The sequence below is a fragment of the Phascolarctos cinereus genome, unplaced genomic scaffold, assembly GCF_003287225.1.
Source record: "Phascolarctos cinereus isolate Bilbo 61053 unplaced genomic scaffold, phaCin_HiC Scaffold_726;HRSCAF=1367, whole genome shotgun sequence".
NCBI classification, from domain to species: domain Eukaryota; kingdom Metazoa; phylum Chordata; class Mammalia; order Diprotodontia; family Phascolarctidae; genus Phascolarctos; species Phascolarctos cinereus.
In genome coordinates, this window is record NW_027556098.1 from 257,589,134 (window position 1) to 257,608,019 (window position 18,886).

The 18,886-nt window shown below is 36.1% G+C and overlaps 1 protein-coding gene across 1 annotated transcript in view; it reads left to right on the plus strand.

Moving 5' to 3' along the window:
• Positions 1-18,886, plus strand: part of MIPEP (mitochondrial intermediate peptidase) — a 178,961-nt gene that overhangs the window by 51,986 nt on the left and 108,089 nt on the right. The gene's annotated exons all lie outside the window — the stretch shown is intronic.

Here is an 18,886-nt window from a genome sequence, read left to right on the forward strand (position 1 = left end):
TAAAGTAACAGAACATAAAATAAATTTACTGCCTTTCTGTATTCTACTAAGAAAGAATAATAAGAAGGTATAGGAAAAAAATTTCTTTCAAAATACCTATGGAATGTAAACTGACTAGTAGTTCAGTTAGACACAGAAATCATACCAATTCAGCTATGAAACTTTCTTTACAGAAATAAAACAGACCTAAATAATGAGAAGTATATTAACTGCCAACATGTGAAATTCTTATTCTGGGTGACTATACTTATTGGGAGGGAATAGGCTTTTTTTTTTTTTGGAAGGGAGAACGACAGAATAAGAGGTATCGATGGTGATACTTTAAAAAAAAGGAAAAGAAAGAAAAGAACAAAACCAATGACAGCTGATCCTAAAGAAATATGTTCTTTATTCCTACTACTATATAATTGTAAGAAAGGTAGTTTCCCAAAACCACTCATTTCTTTTATCTTTGTATTACCTTTATTTACCTAGATTAACTAGACTTTGGCAATTAAAAAAAAATGAAAGTATTTCCAAAATTAATTTACAGATTCAGTGCCATACCAGTCAAACTACCAAAGGATTACTTTATAGAACCAGAAAAAAATGGCAGTTCATCTGGAGAAATAAACTGTCAGGAATCTCAAAAAGAAATAATGAAAATATATTGTGATAAAAGTTATTATGACTAACAGTACCATACTTCAAACTGTACTACAAAGAAAGAGTCATCAAAATTGTTTAAGTCCATGATACTCAGTGAAGTGAGCAAAACCAGGAGAACATTGTACACAGTAACAGCCACACACGTTGTGTGATAATTAACTGATAGACTTAGCTCTTCTCAGCAATGCAAGGACCTAAGATATCTCCAAAGGTGTCATGATGGAAAATGCTATCCACATCCAGAGAAAGAACTATGGAGTTTGAATGCAAATTGAAACATACTGTTTACTCTTTTTTTTCCTTCTGTTTTGTTTTGTTTCCTCTTTCTGGTGGTTCCTCCTATTGGTTCTAATTCCTCCTTACAACATGACTAATGTGAAAATATGTTTGGTAGGACTGTATATCTTGGGCCTGTATCAGACTGTGTGCCATCTTGGGGAGGGAAGTAGTGAGGGAGGGGGAGAAAATTTAAAACTCAAAAGCTTATGGGGGCAGCTAGGTGGCGAAGTGGATAGAGCACCGGCCCTGAAGTCAGGAGGACCTGAGTTCAAATCTGGCCTCAGACACATGACACTCAGTGGCTGTGTGGCTCTGGGCAAGTCACTAACCCCAATTGCCTCACTAAAAAAAAAAAGCTTATGGAAGTGATTGTTGAAAACTAAAAATAAATTAATTAAAAAAGAATAAGCAAACACCAAAAAGAAAATCAACTAAAAGAGATAGTAGGAAAAAAAAGAAGAAGAAAGTCCATTAGTGAAACAGATTAGGTTTGGAGTATCCAGAAGCAATTGAATATACTATTGGTATTTGATAAATGCAAGGAGACCGTGTCACGGGATAAAGATTCACAGTTTGACAAAAACAGCTGGGAAAACTGGAATAAAGTTGATTCTGGTTCCAGGAGCCAAGATGGCAGAGTGAAAAGGTAGCTGCTCTGACTCTCCCCTATCAACCTCTGAAAACTCAGAAAATATCAACCCAGAAAAAAACCCTGGAACAGCTGAACTAGAAGAAATACGGGGAACCACAGTACAGCAGCCCAGCAAGAACCACAGTACAGCAGCCCAGCAAATGGGTCTCCCAGTGCCTCAGCAAAAATAAGGGAGGCAGAACTACAAGGGGCCCCAGGCAGAGAAGTACCCTGCAGCATTAATCTGAAAGGTGGTGAAGAAAACAACCTAAAGAGTTCCTAAAGCCCCAGCCTTGCTGGTTCCAACCCAACACTAAGTGAGCTGTTGGAGCCCTGCAGCCTCCAATTGTGAAGAAATCCTGAAGCACAGGTGGTAGAACAGGCAAACACCAACAACTCCGAGTGCCTCAGTGAGGGCAGGGGAGAACTGCTGGAAACCAGCAGAAAACCACCAGGTGCCTAGGCGCTCTACCACAAAGGAATCTCTCAGTGCATTAACAGAAAAGAGGGAGACAACACTGCAGGGGGCCCCAGGCAGATAAACACCCTATAGCACCCATCTAAAAGGAGTTGAAGAAAGCTAAAGGAAAGGAAAAGCAGGCAACCTAGAATTGCCTGAAAGTTTCAGTCTTACTGATTCCAGCCCAACAGGAGGTAAGCTGCCAGAAACCTATAGCCTCCAACTGCCAACATAAGAGGCCCCAGCACACAAAGCCAGTGACTAAGACCTAGGCTTCCAACACAAGAAGCTTGGGTCAGGGCCCTCTGACCCCAGTAGGAGAACTGAATCTCTTTAAAGGCCAGGGAATAGAGAAACACCATGAGTAAAAAGAAACATACCATAGATTCATATTATGAGAAGAGTGAAGATCAAGACAGAAATTCTGAAGAGGACAGCATTGTCAACAAACCCACATCTGCAACAATAAAAGGGAATACGAACTGGTCTGAAGCCCAAAAAGCCTTTTTAGAAGAGCTCAAGAAGGATTTTAATAGTCAAATTAGAGAGGTAGAAGAGTTCTTCAAAAATACAGCTGGCCAATTGGAAAAAAAGTACACTGAAGAAAACAAGTCCATAAAAAACACAATTGGCCAATTGAAGAAGGAAGTACAAAAACTAACAGAAGAAAACAGTCTGTTAAAAACTAGAATTGGAGGGGCAGCTAGGTGGCACAGTGGATAGAGCACCAGCCCTGAAGTCAGGAGGGCCTGAGTTCAAATCCGGCCTCAGACCAAACAGTTGACAGTTACTAGCTGTGTGAACCTGGGCAAGTCACTTAACCCCAATTGCCCAAAAACAAACAAACAACAAATAAATAAATGAAATCTAGAATTGGACAAATGGAAACTAATGTCTGTATGAGAGAGCAAGAATCAGTCAAACAGAAACAAAAAAAATTAAAAAATAGATGAAAACATAAAATACCTCATTGGTAAAACAACCGACCTGGAAAATTGACTCAGGAGAGACAATTTAAAATTATTGGACTACCTGAAAATCATGATGAAAAAAAGATCCTGGACAGTATCTTTCAGGAAATCATAAAGGAAAACTGCCTGGAAGGCCTAGAACCAGAAGGGAAAATAATCATAGAAAGAATCCACCGATCACCACCTGAAAGAGATCCCAAATTGACAACACCAAGGAATATAGCAGCCACATTCCAAAATTACCAGATAAAAGACAAGGTGCTGCAAGCAGCCAGAAAGAAACAATTTAAATATCATGGAACCACAGTCAGGATTACACAGGACCTTGCAGCTTCTACATTAAAAGACCACAGGGCATGGAACATGATATTCCGTAAGGCAAAGGAGCTTGGAATGCAGCCAAGGATCAATTACCCAGCAAAACTGAGCATCATTTTTCAAGGGAGGAGATGGATATTCAACAAAATAGGAGACTTCCAAACTTTCCTGATAAAAAGACCAGAGCTCAACAAAAAATTTGATCTTCAAGTACAGGACTCAAGAAGGACATAAAAAGGTAAATGGGAAGGAAAGATACAATATGTTGTTAATGGGGGGGGGGGGGCTGTTTAAACCCCTACAAGGGAATATGACACTTGCAACCCTTGAGAACTGTATTATTACACCATGTTAAAGGAGTATACATAAAGAGGGTGGATATTAGTTGACTTTGATGTAATGATAAAAAAAATCTAATCAAGTGGGTTAAATGGATCCAAATAAGTGGATCAATCTGATCTTAGAAAATGTACTGAGAAAGGAGGAGGCAGACAAGGGTAAATTACATTACAGGAAAAGACACAAAATCCTATTACAGCAGAGGGAAAGAAGGGAGGGGGGAGCATTGTTTGAACCTTACTCTCATCAGATTTGGCTCAAGAAGGGCATAACATAATCAGTTAGATAGAAATCTAACTTGCCCTATAGGCAGTAGGAGGGAAAAGGGGAAAGAAAAGGGAGGGGGGAAAGGAGGGAAGAAGCAGTAAGAGTAAAGGGGAAGAAAAGGGAAAGGGATAATAAAAGGGAGGAGGGACTGAAGGAGGTGGTGGTCAAAAGCAAAACACTAGTGAAGGGGGAAAGGAAAAAGGAGAAAGAAAAGCATAAATGGGGGGAAAGGATGGAGAGATAGTAATCATAACTGTGAATGTGAATGGGATGAACTCTCCCATAAAAAAACGGATTGCAGAATGGATTAAAAACCATAATCCTACAATATGTTGTTTACAGGAAACACATTTGAAAAAGAGTGACACATACAGGGTAAAGGTAAAAGGCTGGAGCAGAATATATTATGCTTCAGCTGAAGTAAAAAAGCAGGGGTAGCAATCCTGATCTCAGACAAAGCAAAAGCAAAAATAGATCTAATCAAAAGAGATAAGGAAGGAAACTACATCCTGCTAAAAGGCACCATAGACAATGAAGTAATATCATTACTAAACATATATGCACCAAATGGTATAGCATCCAAATTCTTACAGGAGAAGTTCAGGGAGTTACAGGAAGAAATAGACAGCAAAACTATACTAGTGGGGGACCTGAACCTCCCCCTTTCTGCACTAGATAAATCTAACCACAAAATAAACAAGAAAGAAGTTAAGGAGGTGAATAGAACATTAGAAAAGTTAGGTATGATAGACCTCTGGAGAAAACTGAATGGGGATAGAAAGGAATATACTTTTTTCTCGGCAGTACATGGCACATACACAAAAATTGACCATGTACTAGGGCATAAAAACCTCACAATCCAATGCAGAAAGGCAGAAATATTAAATGCATCCTTTTCAGATCATGATGCAATAAAAATTATATGTAACAAAGGGCCATGGAAAGTAGAATAAAAAATAAGTGGAAACTAAATAATCTAATCATAAAAAATGATTGGGTCAAACAACAAATCATAGAAACAATCAATAATTTCATTCAAGAGAATGACAATAATGAGACAACATACCAAAACTTATGGGATGAAGCTAAAGCAGTTCTTAGGGGAAGTTTTATAACTCTAAATGCTTACATAAATAAAATAGAAAAAGAAGAGATTAATGAATCCCAACAACTAAAAAAACTGGAAAAAAAGAACTTAAAAATCCTTAACTAAATCCTAAATTAGAAATATTGAAAAACAAAACATATATTAATAAAATTGAAATTAAGAAAACTATTGAACTAATAAAGAAAACTAAGAGCTGGTTTTATGAAAAAACAATAAAATAGATAAACCTTTGGTTAATTTAATTTAAAAAAAAGAAAGAAGAAAACCAAATTACTAGTATCAAGAATGAAAAGGGTGAAGCTACCACCAAGGAAGAGGAAATTAAAACAATAATTAGGAATTATTTTGCCCAACTATATGCCAATAAATTTGACAATCTTAGTGAAATGGATACATATTTACAAAAACATAAATTGCCTAGATTAACAAAGAGGAAGTAAAATACTTAAATAACTTCATCTCAGAAAAAGAAATTGAACAAGCCATTGATGGACTCCCTAGGAAAAAATCTCCAGGGCCAGATGGATTTACATGCAAATTCTATCAAACATTTAAAGAACAATTAATTCCAATACTATATAGACTATTTGGGAAAATAGGTGAAGAAGGAGTCTTACCAAATTCTTTTTATGATACAAATATGGTGTTGATACCTAAACCAGGAAGAGTCAAAATAGAGAAAGAAAATTATAGACCAATTTCTCTAATGAATATAGATGCAAAAATTTTAAACAAAATACTAGCAATAGATTGCAGCAACTTATCACAAGAATAATACACTATGACCAGGTAGGATTTATACCAGGAATGCAGGGTTGGTTCAATATTAGGAAAACTATCAGCATCATTGAGCATATCAACACAAAACCAACAGAAACCACATGATCATCTCAATAGATGCAGAAAAAGCTTTTGATAAAATACAACACCCATTCCTATTAAAAACACTAGAAAGCATAGGTATAAATGGAGTCTTCCTTAAAATAATAAATAGCATTATCTAAAACCTTCAGCAAGCATTATATGTAATGGGGACAGGCTAGAAGCATTTCCAATAAGATCGGGGTGAAACAAGGATGTCCATTATCACCACTGTTATTCAATATTGTACTGGAAACTTAGCTTTAGCAATAAGAGAAGAAAAAGAAATTGAAGGCATTAGAATAGGCAAAGAAGAAACAAAGCTATCACTCTTTGCAGATGACATGATGATATACTTAGAGAATCCTAGAGAATCAAGTAAAAAACTACTTGAAATAATAAACAACTTTAGCAAAGTTGCAGGCTATAAAATAAACCCACATAAATCATCAGCATTTCTATATATTACCAACAAAGCCCAACAGCAAGAGATAGAAAGAGAAATCCCATTTAAACTTACTGTAGACATTATAAAATATTTAGGAGTCTACCTCCCGAAACAAACCCAGGAACTCTATGAACACAATTACAAAACACTTTTCACACAAATAAAATCAGATCTAAATAATTGGAAAAACATCAGTTGCTCATGGGTAGGCCGAGCTAATATAATAAAAATGACAATCCTACCTAAGCTAATTTACTTATTCAGTGCCATACCAATCAAACTACCAAAAATTATTTTATAGAGTTAGAAAAAATAATAACAAGATTCATTTGGAAAAACAAAAGGTCCAGAATATCAAAGGAACTAATGAAAAGAAATGCAGGGGAAGGTGGCCTAGCAATTCCAGATCTTAAATTGTATTATAAAGCAGCAATCATCAAAACTGCTTGGTACTGGCTAAGAAATAGGGAGGTGGATCAGTGGAATAGGTTAAATATGCAAGACACAGTAGTCAATGACTATAGTAATCTATTATTTGATAAACCCAAAGACCCCAGCTTCTGGGATAAGAACCCACTCTTTGAAAAAAACTGCTGGGAAAACTGGAAAAGAGTATGGCAGAAACTAGGCATAGACCCAAATCTCACACCATATACCAAAATAAAGTCAAAATGGGTTCATGACTTAGATATAAAGGCTGATACCATAAGTAAACTGGGAGAACAAGGAATAGTTTACCTATCAGATCTATGGAGAACAGAAGAATTCATGACCAAACAGGAGATAGAGAACATTATGAAAAGCAAAATGGATAATTTTGATTACATTAAATTGAAAAGTTTTTGCACAAACAAAGCCAATGCAACTAAGATTAGAAGGAAGGTAGAAAATTGGGAAAGAATTTTTACAACCAGTCTCTCTGATAAAGGCCTCATTTCTAAAATATATAGAGAATTAAGACAAATTTATAAGAACACAAGCCATTCCCCAATTGATAAATGGTCAAAGGATATGAACAGACAGTTCTCAGATGAAGAAATTAAAGCCATCTATAGTCATATGAAAAAATGCTCTAAATCGTTATTGATTAGAGAAATGCAAATCAAAACAACTCTGAGGTACCACATCACACCTATCAGATTGGCCAACATGACAAAACAGGAAAATGATAAATGTTGGAGAAGATGTGGGAAAATTGGAACACTAATACATTGTTGGTGGAGTTGTGAAATGATCCAACCATTTTGGAGAACAATTTGGAACTATGCCCAAAGGGCTACAAAAATGTGCATACCCTTTGATCCAGCAATAGCACTTCTAGGGCTATATCCCAAAGAGATCAAACAAATGGGAAAAGGACCCACATGTACAAAAATATTCATAGCAGCTCTTTTTGTGGTGGCAAAGAATTGGAAATTGAGAGGATGCCCATCAATTGGGGAATGGCTGAGCAAGTTGTGGTATATGAATGTAATGGAATACTATTGTGCTATAAGAAATGATGAACAGGCTGACTTCAGAAAAACCTGGAAAGACTTATATGGTCTGATGCTGAGTGAAGTGAGCAGAACCAAGAGGACTTTGTACACAATAACAGCCACGTTATGTGCAATGACTAAATTGTTAAACTGAACCCTTCTCAGCATTACAAGGATCTAAGACATCTCCAGAGGCCTGGATGGAAAATGCTGTCCACATCCAAAGAAAGAACTATGGAAGTGAATCGCTATCACTTATTTTTACCTTCTGTTGAGTTGTGTTTCATCTTTCTGATGGTTCCTTCTATTAGTTTTAATTTTTACTTACAACTTAGCTAATGTGAAAATATGTTTAATAGGAATGTAAGTGTAAAGCCTATATCAGATTGTGCGCCGTCTTGGGGAGGGTGGGGAGGAAGGGGGAGAAAAATTTTCAACTCAAAAGAATATTGGAAGTGATTGTTGATAAATTAATAAATTAATAAAATTGAAAAAAAAAGCAGTTTTGTAAATAAGATAATGTCTTGTAATGAACTCCAAGGGTGGCATTTTAGAGGAGTAGCACTGTTGACTCTCAAACATTTATTGACTGAAATTGCGTATAATAAATAACCAGATACTATTAAAAAAAAAACCTGGAATAAAGTCTAGCAGAAATTCAGTTTAAACATAATTTAAACATCTCAAACCATATACCATAGTAAGCTTCAAATGGATATAAGATCTAGGTACAAAAGTTCCTCTTCCAAAGAAACTTTCCTTTGAGCGGAAGGAGGAGATTTTCACACCTAAGCAGAAGTGAAAAGTTCTTGACCTAAAGAGATAGAGAAGATCTCAGAAGATAAAATGGACACTTTTGATTACATAAAATTGAAAAGTTTATATACAAACAAAATTAATGTTTGCAGCAAATTTGTATGACAGAGATATGATATCCAAAGTATGTAGAAAATTGATGAACAAAATTCATTCCCCAATAAATACATCATCAAAGATCAGCATAAACCGTTCTTAAAAGAGGATTTATCAACAACCATTTGAAAAAAATGCTTCAAATTACCTATATCAGGAGAATGCAAATTAAAATGACCGAAGTTTCACCTCATTGTACCTATATATTAAATTGGCAAGAATGACAAATGGAAAATTTAATAAAAACATTAATTTTTGGAATTAAGTTTAGGACTGACAGGGCAGATACACTGTTGGTGTAGCTGTGATGTGGTCCAGCTATTCCGGAAAGCATTTTCGTTCCATCCACCTAAATCATTAAACTGTACAAACCTCACACATACACCACTGTTAAACATATACCCCAAAGTAATCAGAGACAGAGGGAAAGGATCCTTATGTATAAACATATTCCTAACAATACTTTTTGTTGTGGCAAAGACCTAGAAGTCAAATGGGTGCTGCTCAATTGGGGAATGGCTAAACAAATTTTGGCATACGTGAATTTGATGGAAATGTTACTGTGTATAAGAAATGTTGAAAGAGAATTGAAAAAGTTTCAGATAATCCTGAGAGAACTTAAGTGAACTAATACAGGGTGATGTGTATAGAATCAGGCAAACAATTTATATGGTGACTACAGCTTTGTAAAGAAACACAACTTTGAAAGACTTAAGAACTAGAATCAATGCAGTGACAAACTATGACTAGAATATGGATGATGAATCATGTTTCCCACCTGTTTGTAAAGAGGTGGTAAATTATAATTGTCCAGTAAGACACACATTTTCAGACATAGCCAATATGTGAAATTATTCTGAGTGACTATACTTATTTGGAAGGAAGGAGCCTTTTTTTTTCGGAAGGGAGGATGACAGAATAAGTGGTATTGATGGTGATGCTTTAAAGAAAAAGGAAAAGAAAGAAAACAAACCATGACAGCTGATCCTAAAGAAATATGTTCTTTATTCATAGTATTATATAATTGCAAGAAAGGTAAATAGTTTCCCAAAACCATTCATTTCTTTTATCTTTGTATTACCTTTATTTAACTAGATTAAATAGTAGCTTTCTCTGTGTCTTTTAAAATTATAGATTTCAAATTGCCATCCAACTATAACATTTCAATTAATTCAGTCAGACAGCAGAAATTCAGTAGCTATACAAAGAACAAATTATATAAAACAAGTTCATAGTTTTGTATGTAACCTTTTTTGCTTTTTTATATAATGAAACATTCATTTTTGTTGATTTATTATATTTGTAATAGAAAAAAAAACTTTAAAAAATAAGAAGCCATGGAGACTTGTGGCCTCTTATGGGGGTCAGTCCACCTCTTTCTCCCAGTGAATTTCTTAATCACTGCTCTTCTGTAGGTATGAGGATTTAATTTTTACACTGGTACCATCAGTTGAACTTCAGAGATTTCCTAAGACTTCTTTGTTGTTGTGGTTATTTATTTGTTTTTACTGCTAATAACAAAGGTATAAGTAAGAAAATAAGGGTGTTATGGGTTGGAGAAAGTCAGGAGACCCAGCTCCTCTCTTAGCAAGTAAATGGCTGAATGCTGACAAATCATTTTACCTTTCTGGACATCACTTTCCTTAGGGCTTGGTTGAACTAGATAAGTTTTAAGCCTTCTTCATCATGAGTTTATGGAAGGAGGGTAAATGTTATTTCAATCATTAAAATTTAAAGACCTTCGCAACCTATATTTCCAGCTTTTTCAGATATTACTCCCCACCATGCTCTCTGTATTTTAGCCAAACTGGCCATCTTGTTCCTCAACCGTGCCATTTTATCTTTTATCTCTGAGCCTTTACTTTGGATTTATACATTTGTTTTATCAAATGTCATATATTCACATATTGTCTACCCCAATAGAATGTTTGTAGCTTTTGGGCAGGGATTGTTTCATTTTTGTCTTCCTGTCTCCAGGACCTAGACTAGTGCCTGACACATAGTAGGCACTTATGGAATTCTTCTTGATTATTCTCAAGTATTTCAGCTGAAAGTTCTTTGTTGGTGCTTCAAGCAGTCTGGCACCGTATATATTATGTGTATGTATATGTGTGTGTGTGTGTGTGTGACATATGTATGTGTTTACATACATGCACACATGCATACATGCTAGAGAGTGAACTTTCATAATTTTCCTGACAAACTCAGATTAACTTTGCCATTATGTGGAGTGAAAGGATATGAGTAATATGCACTTGGTCCTGGATTATATTAGAGTAAGTACTTGTGGTATACAATATTCAGAGCACTGTCTACTCAATGTGTGTTATTAATGAGAACAGCCACAGGTTTATTAGACAGTTGATTAGAACGTTTTTGTTAGTCAAAGTTTCAGAAGCTCTGATGGAATGAAACCAATGACAGCTGATCCTAAAGAAATGTGTTCTTTATTTCTAGTGCTATATAATTGCAAGAAAGGTAAATACAGTTTCCCAAAACCACTCATTTCTTTTATCTTTGTATTACCTTTATTTAACTAGATTAAATAGTAGCTTTCTCTGTGTCTTTTAAGAATATAAATTTCAAAATGCCATCCAACTATAACATTTCAATTATGCTTAGACAATTGTTTCAAATGCCAAAAAATTTTGCTTTTTCCTTTGATAGAGTTTAAAATAGTTTCTTTGGCAGTATATTCACATACTTTGCTCTTTTCCTCTCTGTAATTTGTTCTTAGTCCACACATGTCCTCTGTCAAGTCTTACTCATTCAGGGATGAGCTTTTCTATAAGCATTTGCTTTTGGTGGATGTGTTTTTTAGTCTACTTGTTATAACTTATTGAGTAGTATAAGGTTCCAAGGGTGGGGAACCTGTGGCCTCAAGGCCATATGTGGCTCTCTAGTTCCTTAAGTGCAGCTGAATCCAAACTTCACAGAACAAATCCCCTTAATAAAAGAATTTGTTCTGTGAAGTTTGGATTCAGTCAAAGGGCCGCACTTGAGGACCTAGAGGGCTACATGTGGTCTTGAGGCCACAGGTTCTCCACCCCCCGGAGACTAAAGACTATATTTACCTGCAATTTTAGCCTGTATTTATTGTTCACATTTAATCATGTTTAATATTTGCAGTAAGACTTCTCTACATTAGGCCAAAATGCTGCTCATCAAATTAGTCTAGAATTAAACTAATCATCTTTCCCCCTGCCATTACCTTTCTATACCAGAGTAACTCCACTGACTTCTCCTATTTCTATTAGTAGTAGTCGTGCCACTCTCCTAGTCTTTCAAGATTCAAAATCCAGAGCCATTTGGAATGGCCCTCTCTCTTATTTTCCATGGTCAATGAATTGCCAAGAAGCCCTTTTGATTCCACCTCAGTAATCAATAGTCAAGAGCAGTAAATGTTTATTAAGCTCCTAGCATGCTCAAGACATTGTACTAAGCACTGGGGATACAAATAAGAAAAACACAGACAGCCTCTGCCCTCAAGGAGCTTCACAAGCTGACCCAGTCTCTTCAGAATGAGTTTCCTGATGAAGGGGTTTCTTGGGAGCATGATAGTGGAGTCTAGTCCAAGTAGTAGAACTGGTAGGAAATGAAGCTTGCTGGTCTTTCCTTTTTAAATTGAGGCTTTGGGTGGAGTTCTTTGCTGTACCTTCCAGCCCTCCAATCAGACAGGCGGAAGGTATTGGGAAAAGTGTGAGTACCAAAGCTGATGCAATCTCAAAGGGTGATTTTCCTGGTGAAGTGATTTCTTGGGAGCCTGATGATAGTGAAGTCCAACCCAGGGAGTGTACTTGATGCATCTCTACCAAAACTTTGACAGCTTTTTTGCTCTTTCCCAAGGTATTAGGAAGTGGAGTGCTGATCTTAGGAGCATAGGTTGCATGGAGCAACCACATGTATTATGTATGGAATTCTGATCTTAGGAACAAGGGATGCATTCTCTAATGTTCTTTGTTATGTTGGGAGGAGCAGCATATTTTGGACATATCCTCTTATTTGGGACATAGTAACATACATTATCTTTGACTGTATTCATGGAGGAGGGTGATAACTTGAGACTAGGTAGTTAACATTGCTTTTCCAAGGGGCATGGATGGGGCATCAACAGGGTTGTTTCACCTTTGGCACAATATAGATGTATATTCTTATCATTCTTTGGCAAAATTGCTTGTAGACTATGGTTTTTTTTTTTGTCTCCACTTATAAATGTCAAAAATTTTTTTGGTTTATATCTTTAAACATTTGTTAATAAGCAATTATCAAATGCCTGCTCCAAAGTACTACATAGTACTATGGTAGGTGCTAGGAATAAAATGATGAGGAAGACATGGCCTCCACCCTCAAGGAGCCTCTTTGTGATGGATCAGTACTAATAGTGGTTGGCCATTATTAATAATGTCCACAGAACTTACACTGCTGAAATACAGTGGTTTGTTTCTAAATTGAGTATGAGTTAGAGTTTCTCCTTTAAAAATATTTAACTTGATATCAATCTTCATTATTTCAATGTCATCTTTGCCTAATTTCTGAAACAAAAATCCTACCCCTTATTTATTTGGTCAGTTATGGGATGTTAGCATCACTGCACATGGTTCCATTTTTTCAGTTTTATGGAAAGGGGGGGAATGTTGTTCTGGTTTGGGTTGGAAGGCATGGCTTCTGAGATCTCTTCCAGTCCAGAGATTCTGTGATTCTGTGTGCTACACCTTACTTAAAAAAGTTTATCTGAGGAGCAACTCACATAAAGTGTCAAACTTAAACAGCATTTCAAAATCTTGACACCTTAAACCACCAATGCAATTTATCCTTTACCTTTTCTGATTATTTGCATCCAAATGTGCAAATCTGGGATTTTAGAAAGGACCACATTTGCTATACTTTTAGACCCCCAGTTTCCAAGCTAAAATCCCTTTTTTTTTTTGCCCTGAGGTTGTTTATTAAATAGTGCCTGATGGGGACATGTATTGCTGTCTGTTTGGAGTTAGACAATAAATGTTTTTAGATTCTGATTTTGCATACTGTATTAGGTTAGCATCTGTGTACCTTACCTAGCGTTCAGGGAAATAAAACAAAGGGTGAGGTTAGTTGTCCTGAATATTCAAACAAGGCTTTAGTTATATTTATATTTAAAACATTTTAAATTCTGCTTTTTAAAAATAAATTATCAAAGATTCCTTTGATCTTTTTCCCCCTGTCTCTTCTCTGTCTCTTTCTCACATACATACACACACACACACACACACACACACACAACACACCACATTTAAAGCTCCGAGACAATTAAGTATTATATAATTGTAGCATTGTATAGTAGCGTATACTTCTTCCTCTTTATGATCTGTAGTTTAGACCTAATCAAAAATTTAATGTTAAACCTGTTGACTTTTATTTTTTATGTTTTCTAGTCAGGTTCAGGTTCTTAGTAGACAAATGATTTTAAAAATTTCTCCTGAATAGTTCTTTTAAATTCTCTGAGATATTGACAGAACTTCAAAAATTTAGCATAAAAGGCTTTTAAAATGTATGCAGATGATATTATAAAAAACCAAGTAAATATTTTTTCTTAATAGTATTTTTTCCAGTTACTTGTAAAGATAGTTTTCAATATTCATTTTTGTAAGATTCTGATTTCCAAATTTTTTTCCCCTGCCTCCTTTCCCTCCCCACTCCACAAGATAGCAAGCAATCTGATATAGGTTCTACATGTACAGTCCTGTTAAACATATTCCCACATTAGTCATGTTGTGAAAGAAGAATCTGAACAAAAGGAAAAAACTACAAGAAAGAAAAAACAAACAACAGAAATGAAAATAATATGCTTTGCTCTGCATTCAGACTCCATAGTTATTTCTCTGGATGCGGCTAGTATTTTTTATCACAAGTCTTTTGGAATTGTCTTGGATTATTGTATTGCTGAGAAGAGCTAAGTCATTCATAGTTGATCATCACGCAGTATTGCTGTTACTGTGTACAGTGTTTTCCTGGTTCTGCTCACTTCAGTCAGCATCAGTTCATGTAAATCTTTCCAGGTTTTTCTGAAATCTGCTTGCTCATCATTTCTTATACAACAATAGTAATTCATTGCATTCACATTCCATAATTTGTTCAGCCATTCTCCAATTGATGAGCATCCACTCAGTTTCCAATTCTTTGCCACCACAGAAAGAGCTGCTGTAAATATTTTTGTACGTGTGGATTCTTTTCCCTTTTTTATGATTTCTTTAGGATATAGTCCTAGTGGTGGTATTGCTGGATCAAAGAGTATGCACAGTTTTGTAGCCCTTTGGACAACAAATAAGTATTTGATATTTCTTCATCTTTAAAATTAATGGATTAGACTAGCAACCTTCAATTCTCTTTCAGCTCTAGATCTATGTAAAACATGGGGGAAGCATGGCGAGACACCATTTTAGTCTTACTATGCTCTGCCCTCAGTCAGACCTCTTCTGGAGAACTGTTTTCAGTTCCCGGAACCATATTTTAGAAAGGAAAGATGGTGTTGTAAAAGGAAGGAAAGGAAATAAGCATAATTAAGTGCCTACTGTGTGCTAGTTACTGTGCTAAGCACTTTACAAATATCTCAATAGCCCCATTTTACAGTTGAGGAAACTGAAGCATATCTTCATGACTCCAGACCCTTTATTCTATCCACTGTATCACTTAGCTGCCTAGGAGATTGATAAGCTAGAAAGTATCTAGAAAAAAACAAAGTGAATTTTGTAGTCTTAAACCTATGCCTTGTAAAGACAAATTGAAGGAATTAGGATTGTTTTAACCTTGGTTGGAGGACATGATAGTTGTCTTTAAGTATTTAAATGGCTATCATACATAAGAGGGATTAGAATTATTCTATTTGATGGTAGGGACAGAACTGTGGGATAAAGTTGCAAGAGGCCCATTTTAGCTTGATACCTTAAAAGAAACTTCCTAACAATTGGAGCTATTTAAAAGTGGAAAAAATTGACTGGAGAGGTAGTGAGTTTCCCCCTTTAGAAATCTTCAGGCAAATTTGAGTGACTATTTGCTGCGTATGTTGGGATAGAGACTGCTTTTCAGCTATGAGTTGTATTAGATAGTCTCTGAAAGTGACTTAAGTGACTGTTGTCTAGGCATGAAGTGATGAGAGCCTGCCCCAGGGTATTGGCAGTGTCCCAAGCAGATGAAGGCATATGCAAGTGATGCTATGAAGGTAGAATTAACAGATCTTGGCAACAAACTGGATGTGGGTATTGAGTGAAATTGAGGGTTGAGGATTACCTCTAGATTGTGAGCCCAAGTAACTGGGAAGGTGATGGTGCTCACCACACCAATTGGAAAGTTAGGAAGAGGGGAAGGTTTGGGGAGAGTTTAGTTTTGGATATGTTGTGTTGAAGATATATATGTGTTATCTAGTTCAAAAGTACAGAGGGCAGTTGGAGATTCCTCAGGAAAGAAATTAGGGCTAAATAAATAGATCAGAGAACCATTTGAATACAGGATGATAATTGAATCCATGGAAGCTGATGAGACTACTAGTAAAATAATATAAAGAAAAAAGAGGGCCCAGGATAGAGACTTGAAGGACACTTAAAGTTAGTAGGTGTGATTTTGGATGAAGATCCAGCAAATCACATTGAGACAGAGCAGACTCATAAGAGGAGAACTAAGAGAGAGCAGCATCCTGAAAACCCAGAAAGAAGAAAGTAACAAGGAGAAGAGGGTGATCCACACTGTGAAATGATGCAGAGAGGTCAAGAAAGTTGAGTATTGAGGAAAGGCCATTAAATTTGACAATTAAAATGTCACTGGTAACTCTGATAAGAATAATTTCAGTTGAGTGATGAGGTCTGCAGAAAGTTATAAGAAAAGAATGAGAGGAAAGGAAATGGAGGCAGTTTACAGATGGCCTTCTCAGGGGGGAGAAATAGGGGATGATAACTAGCAGGGTGGCCTACCAAGACACACATCAGCATGGCCTGATAAGGTGGAGGTTTTTTGAGGACAGGGGAAACATGGCTGTGTAGGCAATAGATAATCATCCAGTAGGCAGGAAGAGGCTGAAGATAAATGAAAGAGTAAGAATGACAGGGGAGAACCTGCTGGAGAATATGGAATGGAATGGAATTAATTGTTTATATAGAACATACATTCTGTTGAAGTTAATATGTAATAGTCATTTGAAAGACATGATTTCTAAGATATCAGTTCTTATAATTGCCTTGGTAAGGGAAGGACCATGTCTTTATGTGAAATGGGGTCGAGGAGGAGATAGTGACAATGCATCCGAGTGATGTGAGATGAGAGGGAGAAAGAGGTACGAGAAAGTATTGGCAAATGGCCTCATTTTTTTTTCCAGTGAAATGTGAGGCAAGATTCTCAGCTAAGAGAATAGAGGAAGAGGGAACCATGGGAGGCTTGAAGAAGAATAAAAAAGTTAGGAAAAGTGGGATAGTGAATTGATTATGGAGATATGAAAGGATTACCTTGCTTCTGGGAGGGTCCAGTTGAGATTATCTAACATGATTTTGTAGTGGAGCCAGTCAGCATAGTTACATGATTTTTCTCCTAATTCATTCAGAATTCATGAGTACCTACAAAGGCACCAGATGGTGAGAGTAATCTAAACCTACGGCTTGGCAGGGCATGATTGGTGATAGGCTAAAGGGACAAAGGACTTGAGAGTAGAGGACAGTATAGAGTTTAAGTGGGGAAAGGAGAATGTAACACAGGAATAGGGCTGGGAGATGGGAAGTGGGAGGCTGTGTTGGAATTACCATTGTGCGGGAGCCAGCTAAAACTGGCCTGTAACATCCCATTGTTAAATTTTCAGTATGAGCATTTACATCTCAGAAATAGGCAAATGCTGCAATTGAGGGCTTGATTTATTCTTTTATTGAATGTCTGGCCTTGAGAAAGTGATGGAGAAAATGTTAATAATGCAGATAAGCTTAAAGGTGTGTCATGACTCTCCCCCCCCCTTTATTATATATGTATGTATGTAATATGTATATTTGTATTATATATGCTTATATACATAGAGAGAGAGAGAGAGATAACTGGTTGTTAAACATTTGCCAGTACATCAGTGAGTGGAGTGATTGGAGGTCATGGTTAGGATGAAGAATAGGATTTGGGGTTGCAAGGCAAAGAGAGATGTGGGGTGACAACAGATTCTGATCAGATAAGGGAATTTCAGGGTTCATGAACATGGATGTTGAACACTTGCAAGGTGAGGGAAAGATAAAAAATGTATGATTATCTCTGTGTATAGATGATGTGAGGCACATTAATAGGTGATGGGAAATGATTAAATTGAGGAACTGGGAAGTTAGGGTGTTTGAGGGAATATTAGTATGTGTGTTGAAGTCCCTTAATACAAGACAAGAATTGAGGAAGAAAGAAAGATTTGAGTTAGGCATTGAACTCCAGGAGAAAAGGAGAATGTCGTGGAGGATGGTCAGTAACAGCTGTCAGAATCTTGATTGGGTGATAAATATATATTGAGTGAATCTCAAAGAAGGAGTTTTTATGGAGTGATGGAGAAAGAAGGAGGGTCTGGAAGTGGCCATGGGGTGCTGAAAAGGAGAACTTTACAGAAGTTACTTAGTTTTTTGCATAAAGATCCTGTAATTCACCTTTAAAAAACTTTTTGGTAGCTCTACAAGAGTAAACAGGTTTTTTTTTTCTAAATGAAGGTGATAGAGTTGTAAATAGGGTTTCAGAAAATCATAAGAATTGGTTTCTTAGAAGTCATTCAACTGAGTATAAAATATTAACTTCAACAGAATGCATGTTAACATTTAAGATATATTAGCAGATTCAGCATTTATACTGCAGCTAGGTAGTGAGGCCTAGGATTAGGATTCTTTGAGAGGATATTTTGAAAAAACTGAGGGTACTAGTAGAACTGAGGGCCTTCAGTTCAATAGTGCATTTCCCTCACCTCTTCACATCTTAATAGATTTTATAATTTGTAAAAATAAAACATAATAGATTCATAATGAATTTTAAAATAATTCACTAGTCAGGTAGATACTATGGAATTCTCTTAATCATATATATGTTAAATCATAGATTGATTTATAGTTGGAAGAGAATTAGCTATATTATAATGATGTTTTTTGTTCTATCTTTCCTTTTGATAATAATAACTTACATTTGTTTATTGATAATGTAATTGT